Source organism: Pinus tabuliformis, chromosome Q (assembly GCF_031772625.1).
Source record: "Pinus tabuliformis cultivar Carrire ecotype Pingquan chromosome Q, CPIR1, whole genome shotgun sequence".
NCBI lineage: Eukaryota > Viridiplantae > Streptophyta > Pinopsida > Pinales > Pinaceae > Pinus > Pinus tabuliformis.
In genome coordinates, this window is record NC_142296.1 from 353,558,457 (window position 1) to 353,581,903 (window position 23,447).

At 37.3% G+C, this 23,447-nt stretch overlaps 1 pseudogene; it reads left to right on the top strand.

The window, feature by feature from the left end:
* The first annotated feature begins 1,739 nt into the window (after window positions 1-1,739).
* Window positions 1,740-22,775, top strand: LOC149219637 (UDP-glycosyltransferase 89B2-like; annotated as a pseudogene).
* Window positions 22,776-23,447: the final 672 nt, after the last annotated feature.

The window sequence follows — 23,447 nt, forward strand, 5'->3', positions numbered from 1 at the left end:
TGAAATTATACTTTTTTTTTTTGGTTAAGTCGGGAGAAAGAAATCTACTTTCACTACGAAAAAGGGGCAAAAAATAAGTTTTTTTTTTTGCAAGGAAATTTCAAATACATTATCACATTAGTTTAGTGTTTGTCATTTATTAATATAAGTATGAAATTGAGGAATGGAAATGGCATCCAAACGAGAGACCATGAAATTAACAAACCTTGGACTTTGTGTGAGATCTCTACCTTATACCCTAATTTTCTTAGGAGTTTCTCCTATGATATGGTGAAGCATGTATCCCAACATAGACTAAATTAAATTAACACCCAATTTTGCACTAGTATAGATATTATATCTTGTACCAAATGGAAGTAGTCCATTGTCATGGCCCTCCATATCAACATTTTCTTCAATAAATATCTTAGGCCTGAAGGTAAATGGGCTCTTCCATATAGTTAGGTATTTTAAAATGGCTTGCATATTAGATCCTTTAGATATATTATGACAACCAATCATCAATATTTTATGTTTTTCTATGAAAAATCATTAGAGAAGTGGGTGAACATGCAAAGGGCCTTTTTTGTGATATATTAATGAATTATAGATGATGAAAATCAATGTCACTCATCACTTTATCTAGTTTGTCTTGTGCTAAAAATATAAACATACCATTCCATAGGTGAAGATATTAATAAGATCCCCTAGAGGAACTATTAATGAAGATGATCCCAAAAAATAAGCACAACACCCTTTGTCAAAAGTATCTTCATCCCAACATGATCTCTCACACTACTATGTGATATTGCATATATTTATTTTATTGGTGCTTATAGATCTTATGTCACCTTAAACATAATAAATAATCCTAACAATATATAAAATCCTTACATATAAATCTTAATATTAAATATACATTAACCTTTGCCATAATAGTAATGGATATAAAAAATGCAACAGGAAAAAATATAATTCTTCTAAATGAGAACCAATTGTAACTTTAACACCCTTTATATATTTTGTACAATCAAAAATTATTTTGTTTCAAACTCTTTTTCAAGTTACCTAAATGTATTTTCCTATAATTGTTCAATAATTTGTGCATATTATCTTAATATTAAATATGCATTAACCTTTGCCATAATAGTAATGGATATAAAAAATGCAATCAGAAAAAATCTAATTCTTCTAAATGAGAACCAATTATAACTCTAACACCCTTGATATATTTTGCACACCCTTGATATATTTTGCATGCTCTAAGCCCTTTATATATTTTGCATGAACAAAAGTTGTTTTGTTTCCAACTCTTTTTCAATCGTCTAAATGTATTTTCCTATAGTTGTTCAATAATTTGTGCACTACACACAAGTTTCCCATACCCCATTGGATTTCCTATTCTTGCTACTCGCTCAATTGATTCGAGTAGAGAGGAGCCCATAACCAAAGGGAAAAAATGGAGAGGAGTGTGGAGATTCCCAAGAGCCATAGTAACCATTGATTCGGTAGAAAGGAGCCCATAATCAAAGGGAAAATATGGAGAGAAGTGTGGAGATTACCAGGAGCCATAGTAACTATAGCCCCTCCTTAGCACGACACTGCTAGCGGGACCGCAGGATTTAATCTCAGAATCCATGGGGCACAGAGTCTGAAAGAAGCCCATAACTAAAGGAAAAAATGGAGAGCAGTGTGGATATTTCGAGGATCCATAGTAACTGTTGATTCAGCGGAGAGGAGCCAATAACGAAAGTGAAAAAATGGAGAGCAGTGTGGAGATTTCCAAGGGGCACGATAACTTGGCCCTGCACAACACGACACTACTAGCGGGGCCACAGGAATTACTCTCAGCATCCATGGGGCGCAGAGTCTGGAAGGATCCCATAACCAAAAGGAAAAAATGGAGAGTAGTGTGGGGAATTCTAGGAGCCACAGTAAATATTGATTCAGCAGAGAGGAGCCCATAACCAAAGGGAAAAAATGGAGAGTAGTGTGGAGATTTCCAGGAGCCATAGTAACTATTGCCCCTCCTCACCACGACACTACTATCAGGTCCACGGGATTTACTCTTAGCATCCATGGGGCGTAGAGACTAGAACGAGGTGTTCACGCAAAAATACCAAATTCTCAGTTCCCATGCACTCCTTCTTTCTCTAATTTTCTCTCTTCAAACACATTAAACACTTAAATTTTTCTAAATGTATGGATCAATTGCAGGACCAAGATATCTAGTTGGCCTCCAAATCCCTTAAAAACCTAGTTAGGGAACCCTGACCAAACATAGGAATGTATTTCAAATCTAGGGTTTGTAGGGTTTATGAATAAATGTACTCTGTTGGAGTATGTCGACACTTCCATGCCCAATTTGTAAGATTTAGGTATTAAGGGCTTGAATAGTGATTTGAAAAATATTAGCCCTATTTATAGTGGGAAAATCCTCAAATTTTCCTACTCATTCTCCTTCTCTGACCTTGACTACACTTCATAGTCTTGTACACAACTCCTCAACACATAAGCTCCTCAATACTTCCGAATTACAATCTAAGTACAGAGATTTCCAATGGAATTTTCTCATGGCCTTTTTATTTTCTTCTCAGATTCCAAACAAAAGAACAATATTCCACATTTACCATAATCGTCGCCTTATGAGCAGATAATGTAATATTGGGACTATTGGGAATGCACCAGCAACAAAAACTCCACCTATGTTGTGGTAATCTGCAAGCTGCAATGGTGTTTTGGAGTCACTACATAGCATTGTTTTCCATCGATGGTGGGTTATTAGTTTGAGAGGATTATTGTTTTAGTAGTTTTGATTTTACCGTAGTGGAAATATCCTTGTGGACTTGGACGAGTCACACTAGTTGTCAAGTTCCATCTGTAGAACATTAGCCATTCAAATTTTGAGAACTTGATTATATAGGATAGATAAAAAATCTTAGATATTTTAAAATTCAACATTGTTTAGCTGAGATTCTTTGGGGCTTCCTCCTTCTTGAACCTAACCTAAACAATACAGTCTATAAGATGCTTCGGGAGACTTGAACCTGGGTAGATGAGATGGCAAGCCATAATCCCAACTACTCAAACCAGAAAACCATTAACCATTATTTGAAATTTATTTTAATAGCTATCCCCAATTTCTATGAAGATCTTTTATCTGTATTTTCTGGTAATCATAAAACATTATCAATCATGCAGATATACATTCATCTATCTATCCATTTGTAAAATCTATAAGATTATATCACGTGTGCATTATGATAAAACCAAAGTAATAAGGGAAAGAACCAAATATGATGGGTCTGGCTTGGTTCACAGACCAATCAATCTCGGTTGTTGGACCCCCTCGTATTCATCCAGAATCCTACTTCTGGGAATTGCTGTGGTGGAAAATGTCAGTATTAAAAATAACAGGACTTTTGAAACCGGTAGATGCAACAATATAATAGTCCTGAGGTGGATAATCCATAATGACCATAACAGAGTAGGACTGGACAACATGAATGTCAAGAAAATCATAGACATTTTGAACAGTGTGAGATCCTTCTACCTCCACAAGATTCAATTTGTGACCCTGAATCCTGAAGTTCAAAGATGATGACAATCGCACATTTGAAATTCGGAGGTGGTATTTTTTCCCTTCATATTACAGATGGATCATTTTAGATACATCTCAAGAGAAGAAGAAATGGATTCAACATCTGTTAGATAAAATCAAAATAAACTAGATCTTGTGAATCATTGAAAGGCTAGAAACACCTATAGTAAATCTAACAAACTACCATATGATAGACATTAGTGATAAGTAACTTGTTCCACTGTAATTTCTATTTCATTTGGTAGATGACAACTATGAATGTGAACAACATCAAGATTACCAATAGATCTCCCCACATCAAGTGTCCTCCTAAGGATGTACCCAAAGATAGAATATGGTGAGATTGATGAATTGCAAGAGAACATTCTGGTGGACAGGCTGAAGTTGAACATACCGAGTCTCTTTAATTTCAAGAGATATACATGTTTCATGGATGGATTAATAACTTACTAAAGAGTTGGTTTTGTACTAGTCACCTATAGGCAGAGTGATACCACCAAAAAGAGGAGGGAATGGAATAGGGATCAAAGCCGTGCTAGCTACATTTAGTTCTCCAAATCCCCTGAAGCTTTATGCAAATAAAATGATGGAAGATAATGGTAGCTACCTATATGGTCCTTCACCTAGAACTTCTACGTAAATTTTTCCCCTGGCATGGGGCAATTTGTGCTGGGTACTCCATCTTGGCATGAATTTCTCCATTGCTAGATGCCACTCCTGTAGCAGAAATTGTTTAAAGACCTCAATGCAATATTGTAAATCACTAAATAAATCCATGAATCTCAATCAGTGAATCCACAAAGATATAACCCAAAGAATTTACCAAGTTAATAAGAAAGCTTGATCTGGGTTCTTAAATACATTCACAAAGATGTTATCATTGGTGATACTATCAATCTGGGTTCCAAGGAATTGTCCATTTATTAAAGTCCCCCGCAACAATAACAGAATGTGTCTCAGAAAAATCCTCGCAACTCATATGTGAGCTACAACTATTTGCATTGAAACAGGCCTGAGATTTTTTAAAACTCTACCTGCTGAGGAATACCAAGAGGCCGTATTGTGCCCCATGGAATGTTCCATGTAAAATATCTATAGGGACTTTCAGTTAAATAATAGCCAAAATATGCCATGATGAAAAGCAGCCTCAAGGAACCCATTCAATTCTTGTTGAAGATATTTGGCCCTTTTTGTAGGTCGTGCTTTATATGTTTATTGGTTTCCAGCAAGATGGGCTTCTTCAACAATGGTTTCTTTTACTCTACATGTTAAGAAATTGGCTTCTTCAGAAAATATGTTGCATTCTCATATATATTAGAGAAAAGAACAACCATACAACATAGATCTTGCAATGCACAATAGTTATAAGAAAATAAATTATAATTAAATTGAATGGATCAACATTCCACATTCGATAAACTTGGATTGAGATAATAGAAGAAATCAATACCTTACTCAAACATTGTTGTAATCAACCCAACACAAGAAAGGCCAATGGCCATAAACTCATAGATGATATGCACAAATTTTTGGGTAGCTCTTTACTCCATTCTACCTCTGGCATGTAATTTTTTTATTATAAAAAATGTACCTGTGATTGTTTTTGTGGTTGTATCAATCTACAAGCCTGATATCACAATTCAAATTTTGGCTCAGCTCCCATTCTTAGTTGTGTATAAGTACTATGAGATGTATGTGCTCATTACAATGATGGGTGCACCTATGGGGCGAGTAGCTATACTGAATGCAATAATGCAATAATTATAACTTACTTAAAGGGGGAAATTGATGAGAAAATTCTAGGTGATGAGTAAAAACTTACATATATCCACATTTAAGGATTGTTTATTATAAACCTAGAAGACATTGCACACTTAGCTTATCAAAACAAGACATAGAATAGTCATTGACCAACCCAATAAGTACCTAATGTAGAAGGCAACCAAATTGAAACCAAGTACAAGGGATGATACTTCCCAATGATCAAATGTGCAATTATTCTTCTCCATCAATCCCTTCTTAAGTACATTTTGAATCTAAAATACATTACAGGCGACTACGAAAGTCGTTAGCTAGTAATTGAGGAGAACATTAGGAGTATCTAGCCTATTCATCGGTTTTCATAGTTTATTATTTACTTATCTAAACGTTACAATTTCCTACCTAAGTATAAAGGATATCTCATATGTATTTTGTTTCTTATTCTATTGTTATGACTGCTCTATCTATGATTTCCTTTGGACATTTTCAGTAACAAGTTGACGAACTAGCTGTTGCATTGAGTCCAATCGGTCCTAACTTTTTCTTAGGTAAGCTAATTGTAGTTTATAAATAACTAAACTTATGCAATTAGTCTACACAACTTCCTTTTCTTTGTTTTTTCATAGCATGATAATCTCCTTCCTCATTCTCTTCCACCTCATAGAAGTTTCTCTAGAGACAACATGAAATAGTTGAAATAGCTAAATACCAAATACATATTTTGGATCATATGCTAGTTGAGTCCATTTAAGTTATTGTGTTAAGGTAAAATTCCCCTTCATTTTCATTGATTTATAATTGTGTATCTTCTTATGTGTTCTAAGGTTATCTTTTTAAAATATACATATTTCAAATTTTGTTGAGTTTATAAGTTTAAAATCATAACAAACACATATCATCATACAATAGAAAAAACATGGGAAGCATACCTTTTACTCAATTTGCATAGGATACAATGTATTGCCTTCGGGTAACAAATATCATATTTGGAGAAATACCCTTTCGATGTAGAACTTTATATGGGGAAGAAACACTCTCCTTTGAAAGGTATTGGTCGTTGTATTAATTCAAATACATAATTTTTCAATATACTTAAAACAAAATATGATCTCTCAAAAATGTTTCTTATATCCATAAGATAGATTAAATTCAAATAGCAAATGAAGTCATAAATGAAGGAAAATGGGGAGTAATTAGAAATCGAAATCTATTGCTAGGGATAGAAACCATAATGATACTAATGATTTGGAATTTAGGACATTATCAACCCATTTTAAGAACTGTCAAGGATTTATGTGGCATAAAATTTGTTTGCTAAGTTTTCTCTTTATGGAGCAAACATTTTATGTTTCATGAAAACATGAAGTACATATTATGACCTAGTGATATAGGCTTATATGTCATTGGGAAAGGTATATCTAACCTAGAATGTCAACCTTTTTAAAAGATAAAAGGGCATGTTTCCTCTTGTTGATATAAAAACGAAAACCTAAAAATTGGGCTATGTAGGCCAATGACACACTAATAATTACAAGCAAATATTATGAAGGAATAAGATTAAAAGAGATTGGTAAGGGAATTTTTTATGTTTTAGATATAGTCCAACATTATTATTGGAGGGGAGAGTCACTCATCTCTTGAGATTCAAATGATGGTAACTCAACCACCTAAAGGAGAAACTAAAACAAGGGACTCTTTTTCTCAAAACACAAACTTTATGTTTGTTGCACAAGACTCAAAAACAAGAGTGCCATGGGATCCTAGAAGTTTGACAAAGCATAACCTAGTAGCATGACTATTTATGATGGGTTTTCATACATTCCCTCACTATCTCACTAAAATTCTTGAATATGAGGAATCTTGCAACTTGGAATAATTTGTAGAATAGGGCAATGAACTGGGTAGGTAATACACTTACCTTTGTATGGGCCATAAATCTAGGCTTTACATTAATGAAATAATGTCATAAAGGCATGTACAGATGAAATCTTCATTGTTCATTGAATTTTAAACATGTACACACTGGGCAACAGATATATTGCATTCATCATTAGTTTTGTAGATCTTTGGTACACTAGGCATTGAATATTGTGTTATCACTTTCATCGCTGCTTCTGTATATGTTATATCTTACGACCAAGATATAGTCACGGTGGGAGATGTAGGTCTTTATATTATTTTTCCACAGATGTAGTAATCTTAAGATTCATAGTGGAGGTTTGCTAGGCTAGCTATGCGATCCTGCTCTCAGAATGGACATCAATGGGGCTGAATCTAGAAGGCCAAGTACTCTTTTCATGAATGTAGACATTGAATGGTAATAGAGGATCAACACTAAGTACATGGAATCTTGAATCTTGGAGACCAAAATATCTACAAATGGAGTGGCATCTCATGTTCTTTCAAATACTTGGTTACTGGTATATTTCTAGATTCCATAGAACTCTTAGGTAAAGTTCCTCCATAGTTTGCAACTCTTAAATCTCTCCAATCACTTGTAATTTCTGTGACCAATCTCACTGGTACACTTCCAAGAGAGATTGGAGATTACAACAACTTAGTGTTTTTAGATCTATGTGGAAATATATTAATAGGAAGTATACGCTCTGAAATTGGTAACCTCAAAAATCTCCAGACCATTATTCTCTACCACAATGAACTTGAAGGAACCCTCCCTCCAAATCTTCGTAATTGCTGCAATTTGGTCAATTTATTCTATATTATATCTGATAACCATATGAGTGGTGAGAATTAAGATACCACTTGAGATTGTGATGATACAGAACTTGAAAGCTCTTTGTGGAGGTGGGAATCCAAACATTGAAGGTGAACTTCCTCTTTAACTTGGAAACTATAAGAACCTTACTATTTTGCGCCTTGCAAAAATGAGGATTTCTAGAACAATCCCTCCTTCCTTTGGATCATTAAGAAAAATGAAATCATTTGAACTTTACATAAATATACTATAAGGATCAATTCACCTTGGCTGAGCACTTGTTCTAAATTTGTATATCTATATCTCTATAGAAATAGTCTGCCAGGTATCAATGCCCCCTTCACCTGTCACCTAAAGAGGAGAAAACATTTCTCTCATGTGGGTTATTTCTACCATCAGAGGATGAAAAGAAAAACTTGTAATATAGGACTATCTTGAAGTGCTAGAAGAAGAGCTGGTCCATGGAGTGTTTTTCTGTCTCAAGGGAGTGGTCTGTTGGTACCATCTGGGAGTGGAGGATTGCCTCCTGGAAAGGAGAGCCTTGTCCAGAGAGAATGGTACCCGTTCAAGTTACATATTTGGGAAGTTCTTAGAAAATAGTTGAAGACTGTTTTTGAAGACATTGGAAAGGGATATCTCATTCAATACACAACTCCCTTGGGAGATCCATTTTGTTTGGTATTGTGAGATTACAACTTCTATTCCAATTAAATTAGTCATGCATAACTATTCCTTTCTAAATTTTCACTATCTTGACTATCAAGGTTTCCTATTTTAAATTTGTTCAATGTTGCATATGTTTTTGGAACAGGTTGTTTTTTTTATATTGATAACTTAAAAATTAAGTGATGAATATTGGTAAGTTACATGATGAATATTGGTCATCATATTGGTAATATTACAAGTATAAAATCAGATTCTGATATGATCTTTGATGGAAAAGGTATGATAGAAAAATTAAAGAGCTTTGTGTAGCTAATAATTTCAACTTTCTTTGAATCAGTTCACTTCCCTTTGGCGTCTACACTTTTGATCTCCGTTTGACACCTGACACATAATTTTTTAGGCTTACCCTTCTCTCAACTTCACATCTGGCTCATGGTGTCTGCAAAATGGATAATGCACCTCTAAATTTTTCGTTGCACAACCAACAACTATTTTCTTCCATGACGTTGTTAAACAAACTCCCTACCATGTCGGGTCAAATTACATTAACAATTTTATTTGTGTTATCACTCCCTATTTCTCAGTTCCCTGCGATGTGTATTATTCCTCAGTTCACTTTCAATCATCATTGATGTGCACTGTGAGTGGCCCTCATCACACAACAAGTTTCAGTCAACTTCAATCTATTTTCCTCATGATCTTGCTTTGAAGAGTTGGAAATCATCATTGCGGGTCAGTCTACTGAGCATTGTGGTTTAGTTTTGAGCTAATGATTTTATCTTTACAACTTACTAATTTTAGGTTGTCTATAATATAGGGCTTCAAAAAAATTGATCTTGTTACAACCATTCAGATTCGAGTATGGAGTTCATCATATAATAGTGCAAAAATGCTAGGCAATTTAATTTAATTATTCACTCATGGGAAAACAATATCATTCATGTATCATGTTTCTTTGTGAGTATTCATAGTCAATCAAACTTGTTCTTCAAGAATTTTATCACAGATCAACGTTTAATAAAAATTTAGGGCTTAAGATATTGTGGGCCTAATTCTTTATCTTTATAGTCTCTCGTGTCTCATGGGCTCTCGCTAACAGTCCTCACAACTCCACAAAATTAATCCCTCCTTAATTCTCTCTTGCACACATCTTCTGCAGAGGGCCTTCACATTCAACCTCTTATCCTCCCCTTCCTTCCTACCCAAGGAATTTGTCCGAGATGTGAAAACACATAGCAACTTCTCGCCCTTCATCTCTTCCAACTCTTCATGTATTCAATCAAGGAGCTCGCTCATCCAATAGAATATTGGTTCGACCATCAGAATAAGAGATCAGATGGGTTTTGCCCTCCTATTTGCATTATCAACGATTTCTTCCTTGGATGGACTCAGAACATAGCTGCCAAGCTTGGCATATCCAGGATAGTATTCTACCCCATCGCTGCTTTTTATGCTTCTGTCATTCATGCTCTCTAGAAATACATGCTGCATGAATAAGTATCAACAGATAATGATGCAGTCCATATTCTTGATCTACCTCACCCTATTAGTTTTCCCCAGTATCAAATCTCCCCCCTTCTCCATAGGTACAAGAATTCAGATAGTGTCATTAAATTCATGAGATATAACATGGATTTGAATGTGGAAAGTTGGGGTACCCTTATCAATACTTTCTATGATCTAGAAGCCGTTTATATAGATCATTTGTGCAAGGTTGTTTTTGGTAGGCCTATTTGGTTTGTAGGTCCTCTGCTTCCTCCTAATGTTTTTGAGTTGGAGCAGGGAACAAACATGATTGGGAGCAGGCTTATGGTAGTAGGTTTTGGTGTCAGTCTCCTTTTATCCTTCATCCTCTTAGGCAGTGCCTACAATGCAACCCTCCACTATGTTGATTCCTGTCACTTTCAAATTTGCTTCTGCCATCAACTTGATTAGTCCTTATCCCTCCATCATCTTTGTCTACTTGATCACCATGTAGTATTTCTAGATCTTGGTGATCCAATTCCCTCTTCTTCTATCCACATCTGGCTGGAAGATCATATCCTTTATAGAGATATGGTGAACATAGACCACTATTAGAGCTTGTAGCGCATATTCCCTAAAGGACTTAAAGGCTTTGACCAAAGTGTAGGCATGTTTCTCCATGATGTTATACTTGGATGTTATACATTAGTTCAACATCTCTAACATCCTTGCATAAGAAGGCAATGGGTTCCTCATGACCTTCACCATTCTTATTTAATAATACTACAACTATAGTATGCTAAGAAGCAAAAGGGAAGATCATAAACTACTTAGTATAATTGGACTTGTTCAAATAGGAGTTAATCCCAGAGCTTTATTTATGGCCAAGAACTATTCTTGGGTAGGAACATCCCAGTTTATCTCACTATCCTTCTTAAGCATGGTCGTCATATGTTTGGTAAGTTTATAAAATTTAGGGATAAACCTCCTCACCCTCCTTTGTTGGACGAGTTCTTTTTCCTTTCCATTATTGAGAGCTTTCTTGCGCTAGGTCAATGGGCGGTTGGTCAAGCAAGAAAGAAATTCTTTAGTAAGTTAATTTTATCAAAGAAATATTGAATCACCATCTTATGTTTGAGAAAAGTAATAGTATTTATAACTTAAACCCTCTTACGATCAATTTTCACTCCTTGAGAAGATACAATGTGGCACAACAACTTGCCCTCTACCATTCCAAAAAATGACTTCTTCGAGTTAAGTGAAATGCTAAAATTTATACATGTAAGAAAACCCCTCCTTCAAGTGCTCCACGTGGTATGCTTCCTTCTTGGATAATACTTTCATATAATAAAATATATCACCATGAACTGGTCCTTGATGTCTGCAAAGGCATAGTCCATGGCTCTTTGAAAATTTTCCCTGCATTCATCAATCTAAATGGCATTCGTACATAGGAAAATGTACCCCACAAAGTTGTGGATGTAATTTTGAGCACATCTTTTGGGTCAACCCTGACTTGATTGTAACCAGAAAACCCATCCAACATGGAAATACTTTCAACCCCAACTACCTTCTATAGCATCTGATCCACTTTAAGCAAGGGGTAGTTCTCTTTGAGAGATGCCTTGTTTCAATTTATGAATTCTACACAGAAAATTATCTCCGCATTTTCTTCGTGAAAGGTACCAAAATTTCCACCCAATCATAATACCATACCGGGATGATGATCTTTGCGCACTTTCTTTCTTTCTAGACAAGAGGATGTAGTAAAGGGTTCAATTGTCTCAATTTCTACCTGAATAGTTTTACATCATCCTTGACAAGTATTTGATGTTGGAAGATACATGGATCATAAGTCTTCAAGTCCTTGTACCTCAAAGAAAAAAATCCTTTCATTATTTGAATAGATTTATGTATTATTCTCTTTTTGAAGAGGATAGATTTTTGGAAATTTTGACAAATAGAGGGTCTTCTTCCATGTCTAAGTTGCAATCTTCCACTTCAAAGAACTTTGGTTTTATGGCAGGTTTTAGGGGAACAACACTCAAGTCAAAAATTCTTTCTGGTGGAACTAGCCCTTTGGGAATCAAATCAGTCCTTAGTTCGATCACTTTATATCTACTCATCATCTCAGGGATAGGTTGGTCAGAGGGTTGGTGTGTCTCTAGTTCTTCTTCTTCCACCTCACCAAGTTGATCTTCATGTTGGTATACTCATCCAACATGGTCAGGAATCTCTTGATCTCGTCATTGTACTTGAACACTTGCCATTGCTTAACATTGTGAGGGACTGTAGCTCTGTGCATAACCTTAATGGAGTAGGTAATGGAGTAGGATAGATTTTCAAGATTTGGAGGCCTGAATTTATAGTAGACATGGCTATGTTATCAGCTCTGTGATTCACCTCTCTAGACACAATGGTAATGTTAACAATGTTAAATAAATTGTCGAACGTGTCTATCTTGTCTTAGCCTCGTATGATTGGTCTGACCAATATCCGTGGTTGTTATAGACATTTTTGGGCACTGCAACCCCAATCATATATGTTCATGAACCAAGGGCTCCTAAGTCCCTAAAAGTGTTGTTCCAACCCCTAAAAGAACAAGGTCAACTGATTACATAATCTTCGAGAAGTGCTACATGAAGAACTACTCAGAACTGGTCAAAACTAGACCATCTCACCTGCTCCATGGTCAAAGTGCGCTGCATCCCACCTAAATGCAAATGGGAGGTGCGATGCATACTGAAAAGCCCTTCTATGGGGTGCGATGGGTGAGAGTGGACAAATGGCAGAGTCAATTTGCGAGGTGGAGGATCATGGAATCTTCCAGAAACTTCTCCTGTGACACTTGCCTCTCTGCATTCGCCCAGGGATGAGTAAGAGATCATCAATCTCCAAGTGGAATCAAGAACTATCAGAGAGAGAACACTAATCAAATCTCAGAAGCTGACTCACCTCCCTACAATCATCTATAAATGGATCCCTCATCCCAGAGATCCAGAGGCTAGAATTTTGTATCTTGTAAGGAAGTGCTACTGGTTTCTTGGTCTAACATCACAGTGTTGGGTGATCTAAGCTTTTCATGAGGTGAAGAAGGGCTTTCTTGCTGAGAGGATGACGCTGGGTCAGAATAATTGGTTGTAATCCTCTTTGCTATTCTTGATTATAATAAAGCTATTCAATTTTTCCTCCACATTCTTGTATGATTGATGATATATGAATTTGTGTGGTCAATATATATCTGGTCCTATATTGTTTGTGATAGTAAATCTCTGTTCTTGGATAGTGTTATGGTGCTTTGATTCCACAGGTGCTCTTTGAAGCTGGGTAGACGAGGAAGCGAGTGGCAAAGATCTATCAGAAGGGAGAGGAATCAAGCAAGGAACTAAGCGCAAGACAAAGGTTGGTCTCCTTTATTCCCCTCTTATCTACTTCTCATAAAGGAAAACGAAAGTAGTTTTAGTTTGTTTGTTTCTAAGATAGCTACTAGTCTTAGTGGGACTAGCAGCTCTTCATGGACACTAGTTTTCCTGATAAAAAAATGGAAACTCCACTTGGGAGAGAATAGATTGTTTGTTTGTCTATATTTGTTTGCTTTATAAACTTACAGACGGAGCCTGAAGTCAAGCCAACTAGCGTTCGAACTGCATTTGCTATGCAAGTGCAAAGTAGATCAATGTTGCTTCAGTCTATCTTCGGTTTTTGTTTATGAACTGAACAATCGATTTACAAACTCTCTAATTGCCCTTGTCGTGGCTCTAGTAACCTCCTTAGATCTACCCCTGTGATTTATTTACTGATTATCACTTGCTCGGCCTAAATCCCTGAACTGTGCTGCAAACTGTGATCAAGAATTGGATCAAAAGTCTTGCACTGTACCATCGCACCCTCTCTTCAAGGATATCAGTATGCATCGCACTTCCCATGTGCTGTAGGTGGGATGCATACTGGAATCCCTGTGTAACAAGTACGCTGATCAGAGAAGGCTAATTTTGCCTCCATACTTTGGTTTTTCTTCACTCTTTTCAGCTCTATTCAGGAGTTTTGCTGTCTGTAGTCAGTATACCTCTGTTGAAAACCCCCTTCATTGCCATTATTCTGCCTCCATTGTGCAAAGAACTGTAAATGTTTTTATGTATTGTGAGCCATTTTCAGTTCTCTTTTACAAAGAAGTAGCATAATTGAACTGTCGTTTCTTGATTTGGAAGTGTTGCAAGTGTCGTTTTCAGTCATAAAAGAGAATCTGATTGTTCTTGATAGTCGATTACACTGTTACTCTTGTATTTGATTTGGATTAGTAGTTTTTCAAGTGTCCAAAGCAAGTTTTCCATTCCAAATCGCAAAGTGTCGTCATTGTCTTCATTTTCTCTTGAAAAGAAGCTTGTTAGTAATGTCGCTTTGAAAAATAATTCAGATTTGCGCTTAGCTTTCTTTTAATCATTCACACATTAAGAAGGATGAAAAAAAATACATGCATGTGCATTTTCATTTAGACTGTTTATTGGTTTGATTTAGGACAGTGCATATAGTGTGTGCTCTCTACTCTATGTTGAAAGAATATCATCTCTCCTTCTTTAGTAGATAGGATTTTCATTGCAAAAATAAGGTTAAACGATTTTTTTATCATCTTAGATTGCATTTTAGGAATTGTATATCTACATCACGTAGTGAACCTGAAAGGAAAATTTCTTAAACAAGATCAACTATAAAATAAATTTAATGAATCTAAAAATGCTTTGGAACCTAACGCACAACATTTAGAAGTCTAGGCTAGAGACATATTCCAGCGTCGTAAAGCCTGGTAACTGTTGTTTTCATTGCTGGTTGGGTGATTCCTCCACTTTGAGATGACAAGTGCCAGTATGGACTTGTGCTCTCATGTACCGTTGAGTATATATTGGGAGACCACAATAGGCTATATCCTTTATCCATAGGAAGCCATGTCTGCCGCCCTATCGATTGCAATGCACTGAACACAGTGTTCGGGAAGATTGATTGCCGTACCGTACAAAGTATTCTGCAGTTTTGCAATTGGTTTGGTAATCCCTCTATCTAGATTTCCAGAGTAGTCTCTTTCGTTCCTTTTCAGACTCCTTATAGGAAAAGGTCCATCTGAGCACTTGTCACTTCAGGCTCATTAAAAATCGAAGGCGACTAGAGTCATCTTTTGTTTTTTCTCGACTCTTAAAAATTGAAAAAACAAGTTGTGTCAAAGTGTCTAATATTTATTTTAATCAGAATAAACATCACCTTTCCTACATTGGTCTTAGGTTGAGGAAAATGGAGTCCACCAACCAAGGATTTCCCCTTGGAGGGAATCCTAGTCCTTTCTCCTCTTGGGGAGATGTTGGTGCACCCCATATGGCCACATTGTCACTTCCAGGATTGACAATCGGCCTGCCTGTATGGCTCTTCTCGACCTCTGTCGTTCAGAACACCGTGATTCCTGAGCAATCAAGTAAGCAACTAGATGATACCAAAGCTACCCCCCAACCTTCTACTTCATCTGATTCTCCCTCTCCTCCTTCCTCTTCACTTGATGAAGCTGGTAAAGCCAAAAATCAAGTAACTAAGAAGGAGAAGAAGGGGAAGGAGAAGAAAGAGAAGAAGAAGAAGGAGCCAAAGGCGAAAAGGGGCAATCAGGCATCATCTAGTGAAAATCCACACACTGCACTATCAAAACCTAAATCTCCATGTGTCATTTGCAAAGGAGATCACTATCATCGAGATTGTCCTTACATCCCTCAAATCTTATGGGATTGGTCTCCTCGTTTGCACAATCTCGTGTCAACAACCTCTGATGATCATGTTGAAAGTACACCATCAACTAGTGAAAGCGAAACGTCGGGACAGAAAAGGAAAAGTAAATTCCCTTGTAAATTGTGTGAAGGTGATCATGCCGTCCACCATTATCCCTTCCTAGATGAGGCTAAAAGAGTTTTGGATGACCGTCTGGTTTCACTGTTACGGCTTCCTCCTGGATATAAGAAACTCTTGCCAAGTCCATCACTAGTTGAAAATCCAACTGACACGCCATTGTGGTCGGTCGAAGCGTCTATCATTGAAGATAAACCATTTGAATCTACACCAGAAGAAAGTCAAAAGGTCGAGGCGGCAGTTGACCCGGTCTTGCCTTCAGAGGATCCATATTCAGATGATACAATCACCGAAGAGAATAAGAGCGACACCGTTCAAATTCTCTTCATAAACACAGACTCCGATAAACATGGGGGTAGTCTACCCATTCCTTTACTGCAGGAAGGAAGTTCGTCATAGTCATATCCGACCGTCTATTCAGTCCCACCTCCAAGCAACCTAGTTGTTTCCTTCGATTGGAATCTACTAGGCAGACCCCGTTTACCGGCTAGTGTACCATTTCGAGTCATTGCTCAAATATGCAGAATGGTCATGGCTGGTACCATCATAGATGAAGGGGCTTCTGTGAGTATCCTTTCCTCATCTGCTTAGAAAGCGCTTGGTTCGCCATAGCTTTTGCCTGAGATGAGAAATCTAACAGGCTTTGACAAAGGAACCAGTCGACCATTAGGGATCCTTCCCAATGTGCCGATAACATTGAGAAGGAAAACCGTTCACATGAACATAATGGTAGTTCAAGGACCCCTAGATTATAGTCTACTACTTGGACGCGACTATATTTATTGCATGGGAACCATTGTCTCCTCGCTCTTTAGAGTAATGTGTTTTCCGCATGAAGGAAGAGTGGTCAAGCTCGTAGACCAGCTTTCATTTCCTGGCTCACACATAGCAAATATTCAAATACCATCCCTGAATGGTCTTTTCACGCAAGGAATGTCTCATCAATTCCTAGTTCGTCCACCTGATGAGCGCGAGTTATTCGCGAGGACACGACTGAAACCCAGGGGGCATGCTCCCTGGTCAGTTTCGGCAAGAAAACCTTGGGCGTAGGGTAGTTTTCCGCGAAGGATATATGACTAGTTTATGATATTAGACTGGAATAAGATTCCTTCGTCAAAGTTATGTGAGCAGAGGCAAGTTGCGCCACTCACCTTTGTCTATTTCGGTAGACATCGCCGAGGAAGTGTTTTGTCTGCGGTGTGGATGGAACAATCTTTGGTGACCTGGAAATTTTTCACTATACCTAGGGGCACGCAAACCTTTTTGCATGCAAGTGAAGAGCGACCATTTATTTTTTAAATTTGTAGGTCCTCTAACCCTTTAAACTCGTAGGATTGGTTGTTTCCTAACTTGTGTAAAGGAAGGATGCGGGGCAAAGCTTTGTAAGGTGAAAGCTCCATAAAAAATGGCATCTTAGATGAGACACCCTTATTATACGACTGGATCGAGCAATTTTTATGTGGAGTTCAAGCTCATTAAAAATTAAGCATAAGCAGTGAGCAAATGTTTCCCCCAGAGTTTAAGCTCATTCATTAAAAGATGAACCAATTTCTGGTAAATAACCATCGCGAATGCATCATCATCAGCCTTTGAAGCCTTGGTCATGTTCTCATCATCACCTCCACTCTATTTTGGCCGATCATTCACCTCCACTTGATTGTTTACCCTTTTTGAGGAACAACTGTGAAGAGTGATCCTGTTAGCCATCCTTGTGACACTGCCATGATTGGAAAGTTCCAAACCTTACCTAGATTTAGCTGCTACCCGAATTTATCATTCGTTCCTCGAAAAACGAGTCTCCTTTAAGCTCTTTTCATCTGACTCATAAAATATGAAAAGATTGCCGAGTAATTGGCCTCTCCAGCTCATTAAAGTGACCGGAAGTGCTATCCCTACTTTAGATTTTAATCTTTTTGGACCTAAGGGATTATTTCTCAAAAAGATTGAGTGCTTGTTTTGTTCAGCTCGTTAAAATTACCGAAAATTCATCCCTTTTGTATTATTTTATACTTTTTCGGACTTAAGGGATTATAAGACGAAAAAGGATTATTGGAGTTTTCTTTACGTCCTTTTCAAACTCTCTAAAATTGAAAAGGACCGAGTTATCTTTGTCGTTAAACTCGTTAAAACCGAATAGTGACAAACTTTTCCATACAGACAAGAACGAGTTTCACTATCACTAGGCTCATTAAAACATAGTGATGGGTTTGCCCGAAGGGAAAATTATAGAACAAGCATATGTTATCCTCCTCAAGCTTGACAAAAATAAAGACGTACTGGTCAGCAATGACTGGGGAAAAATTGGGAAGAAAAGCTTGAAGAAACTTTATTGTTAGCAAGTCGCTCTTGAACATGACACTTTCACTCCGCATCCGAGTCGGGTTGGGTTGTTCTGTTCACTGGTCATATCACCATTGGTCCATCACACCATCCATATTTGGGGTTAATGCTACCAATCCATCATGTCAGTGTCGCTGGCATGTTCAAGAGAAGTCGCTCAGAGAATTCACCTGTGTCTCATCTACTTCAATACATTCACGCTCCATTCTTTCATGACCGCCACCCTGAACCCTGTATCATCAGACCGTTTTCACCTCCAAAATCATTTACTTCGTTCTGTGTCGTAGATGTGGGATTCATTAAGGCCCTCCTATGGCAGGTCACTTCTTGTCGACATTAGCTCATTATCCAAGAAGTCGACTTAAGGACAACCCTTTCAGTGCTTTGAAGCTTGCAGGCCTCAATGGCAAGTTTCTCACTTCTGGTGACAGGTTTACATCAATGGCCTTCGAAAGAAAGATTTTGCGTGGTGTTCGATGCCAAGTCCCTTATTCACACCATGGGAATTGTACTGTAGTACCTCAAGGGTCATCATGATTATTGGTGATTCCTCTCGTGCCTGTTAACAACTTACATCATTGGCTGGTAATCAGGCGATGTCTTTCCATGTTCGACTCCAGAACATCTCTCACATGAATCGACTTGTACTTTGAGTGAAGATCGAATGAGATTGAAGACCCCAGATCTAGTTTCATCCATCCGGGCTGTGATATATATTCATGAAAATAAAGACATCAAATGTACATCATTGCTGCACAGATAATCATCCAATCTAAGGGATGATGGCTCTACCAGAATCATCAGTCTGCACACAGATGATTGTCTGTCTTATGTACATGAAAATGAATTTATAAAGCTGAGCATGGGAATGCCCGCCTCAGCTAGATCATGAAAATATTATGAAGATAATGTATTGTATTGTATCTTATTACAGGTCGCCTTCCAGCTCGAAAAAACTTCGGATCCTCATGATAAAGCATTTCACCTGACATCAAAAGATTAACGACCTCATGCTTTAGGGGGCAACTGTTATAGACATTTTTGGGCACTGCAACCCCAATCATATATGTCCATGAACCAAGGGCTCCTAATTCCCTAAAAGTGTTGTTCCAACCCCTAAAAGAATAAGGTCAACTGATTACATCATCTTCCAGAAGTTCTCCATGAAAAACTACTCAGAACTAGTCAAAACTAGACCATCTCACCTGCTCCATGGTCAAAGTGCGCTGCATCCCACCTAAATGCACACGGGAGGTGTGATGCATACTGAAAATCCCTTCTATGAGGTGCAATGGGTGAGAGTGGACAAATGGCAGAGTCAATTTGCGAGGTGAAGGATCATGGAATCTTCCAGAAACTTCTCCTGTGACACTTGCCTCTCTGCATTCACCCAGGGATGAGTAAGAGATCATAAATCTCCAAGTGGAATCAAGAACTATCAGAGAGAGGACACTAATCAAATCTCAGAATCTAAATCACCTCCGTGCAATCATCTATATATGGATCCCTCATCCCAGAGATCCGGAGGCTGGAATTTTGTATCTTGTAAGGAAGTGCTGCTGCTTTCTTGGTGTAACATCATAGTGTTGGGTGATCTAGGCTTTTCATGAAGTGAATAAGGGCTTTCTTACTCAGAGGATGATGCTGGGTTAGAAAAATTGGTTGTAATCCTCTTTGGTATTCTTGATATTAATAAAGCTATTCAGGTTTTCCTCCACATTCTTGTATGATTGATGATATATCCATTTGTGTGGTCAATATATATCTGGTCCTATATTGTTTGTGACAGTAGATCTCTATTCTTGGATAGTGTTATGCTGCTTTGATTCCACAGGTGCTCTTTGAAGCTGGGTAGACGAGGAAGCGAGTGGCAAAGATCTATCAGAAGGGAGAGGAATCAAGCAAGGAACTAAGCACAAGACAGAGGTTGGTCTCGTTTGTTCCCCTCTTATCTACTTCTCATAAAGGAAAATGAAAGTAGTTTTAGTTTGTTTGTTTCTAAGATAGCTACCAGTCTTAGTGGGACTAGAAGCTTTGCATGGACACTAGTTTTCCCGATAACAGTGGCCTATTTAACAACTAGATCAAAATATCCAAAGATTTTTAGAAGCTCTTTGCCCATATTTTTTGTTGTCTCCAAGCCCAGAGTCAAAGCATCATATTTAGCTACATTATTAATGAATTTGAACCCAAGCTTGAACCCATGGGCCATGTGGAAACTCTCTCCCTCGGGGTGAGGTCAACAATACTCCTACCTCATTTCCATCTTTGTTCAATTTGTCATCGAAGTGAAAATTCCAAAGGCTAGAAGGGTCTGGGTTTTCTTCTTTATACATCAAATATTCACATCTATCTGTAGGATCTGGTTTGTAACTAAGGATAAAATTTCTAATATTGTCAAATTTGTAGGAAGGATTTGATGCTGGAAGATAAATGGATCATAATTCTTCAAGTCCTTGTAACTATAAGCAAAAACATCCTTTCATTATTTGAAAAAATTTATGTATTATTCTCTTTCTGAGGAGGATATATTTTTGGACATCTTGATGTAAAAATAGGGTCTTATTCCATGTCTAAGTTGTAATCTTCCACTTCATAGAACTTTGGTTTTATGGGGGGTTTTATGGGAACATCATTCAGGTCGAAAATCCTTTCTGGTGGAACTAGCCCTCAGGGAATCAAATTGGTCTTTAGTTGGATCACTTATATTTTCCCATCATCTCAGGGATAGGTTGGTTGGAGGGTTGGCCTATGTCTAGTTCTTGTTCTTCCTCCTCACCATTTCAATGTTCATGTTGGTATACTCATCCACCATGGTCAGGAATCTCTTGATCTGGTCATCGTACTTGAACACCTTTCATTGCATAACATTGTGAGGGATTGCAGCTCTATGCATAACCTTAACATAGTATGTAATGAAGTAGGATAAATGTTGAATATTTGGAGGCCTGAAGTTATAGTAGACTTGGATAGGTTATCAGCTATGTGGTTCACCTCCCTAGTCAAAATGGTAATGTTAAAATGTCAAATAAATTGTCGAATAGGTCCCATACCACATGTTTATATTGTCTTAGCCTTAGATGCTTGGTCTGACAAATTTCCCTGACCTATTTAACAACTATATCAAAATATCCAAATATTTTTAGCAGCTTTTTGCCCATATTTTTTTTCTATCTCCAAGCCTAGAATCAAAGCCTCATATTTAGCTACATTATTAATGCATTCAAATTCGAGCTTGAACCCATGGGCCATGTGGAAACTCTTTCCCCCGGGATGAGGTCAATAATACTCCTACCCCATTTCCATCTTTGTTGAATTTGACATTGAAGTGAAAATTCCAAAGGATAGAAGGGTCTAGGTTTTCTTCTTTATACATCAAATATTCACATCCATATGTAGGAGCTGATTCATAACTGAGGATAAAATTTCCAATATTGTCAAAGCTGTAGGAAGGGAAGTTAGAAGGATGTTCAGGGTTACTAATAACTTAAGTCATTTTGGGCTCTCTATATAAGCGATGTGTATCACCTCCAAAACCACGTATAGTGGCATATGATAAGTCAAACTAAATACTGCCACCTACATAAGTCCCCCCAATGTCAATAAAAAACATACCATGAAGTGGGGGGAACATCTATAATCACCACATCCATTATCACAAAATTTCTTGGAATCTATACCATATCCACTATTAGGTCTTTAATCATACCCAAGAACTAGACCCTCTCAAAATAAAATGAGTCTATTATCTATATTTTCTTTGGAAGCCAGACCTTTGTCTCAAATAAACAAATAGAGGAGATGGCAACAGGGCTGGAGGCAAGTGAAGAGTCCTTCATCTGGGTCATCATGGATCCACCTAGTAGTATGCCTGCTGATGAATATGGCATGCTTCCTCAAGGTTTTGAAGAGAGAACAAAGGGCAGAGGCTTGGTAATCAGAGGTTGGGCACCCCATCTCTTGGTCCTCTCACACCCATCTGTTGGAGGTTTTCTTAACCATTGTGGGTGGAATTCTACCCTAGAGAGCATCACAATGGGAGTCCCACTGATAACATGGCCCATGACTGTAGATCAATACTATATTGATGTGTTATTAGTTGATTATCTCAAGGTGGGAATCAAGTTTTGTGAAGGTGACACCACAGTGCCCAATAGAGATGACTTGATAACTGCAATGAAACAACTTATGCGAAGAGAAGGAGATGAGATGAAAAGGGCAGAGGAGCTGAGCAAGGAAGTGAAACTAGCAGTGCAAGAAGGGGGATCCATATCTCATTCCAAGTAGATAGAGCTTGTTTTAATCTTGTCCTGGGATTATGCTAATTTCATCTTTTTGGATAGGGACTTTTTCTACCCATATTTGCAATAAAATCCATATTTATTCAATTGTTGTTTTATAGAAAGGAAGATTTCAAAATGTAGGAGGGTTGGCTCAGAAATGTATGAAGAACTTATAACTGATTTAGTATTTTGTGATTTGAAATATGAATGATTACGACCAATCATTCTAGTTTAAAAAAAATGGAGTCAAAAACAGTTGTTCAAAAAATATCATTTTGTTTTTAGAAAAAGTAGAGGATTCATTTTAATTTTACAAAAAATAGTCAAAAGTTATTAAAATAATATGTTCTATTTAAAAAACAAATGGAGGATTCTACAGTTTTGAATCTTCTTAGAAAAATTATTTCAATCACTTCAAAAGTTGAGGCTATACAAAAATTTCTCATAGGCATGTAGAAGACATGTCGTGTTTCAACTAATTTACATGTTGAACTCATGGAAAAGTAGGATACATGGCCCTGTGTGATAGAACTTGATCATAGTCCTTGAAGAGGTGAAGTTTTAAAACTGTTGCCTTGCACTTTTTAGATTTTCTTGTGTGAAGCCCTTCTTGGGCAACACCAATTGCTTCATAAAGTTTCCTATCTCCAAGAAAGCCAAACTGCTCTCGAGAAATGGCATCTGTGATAATTTCTTTTTTATTCTAGAGGCTAGAATATTTGAAACAATTTTGTACACGTAGTTGCACAAAGAGATGAGT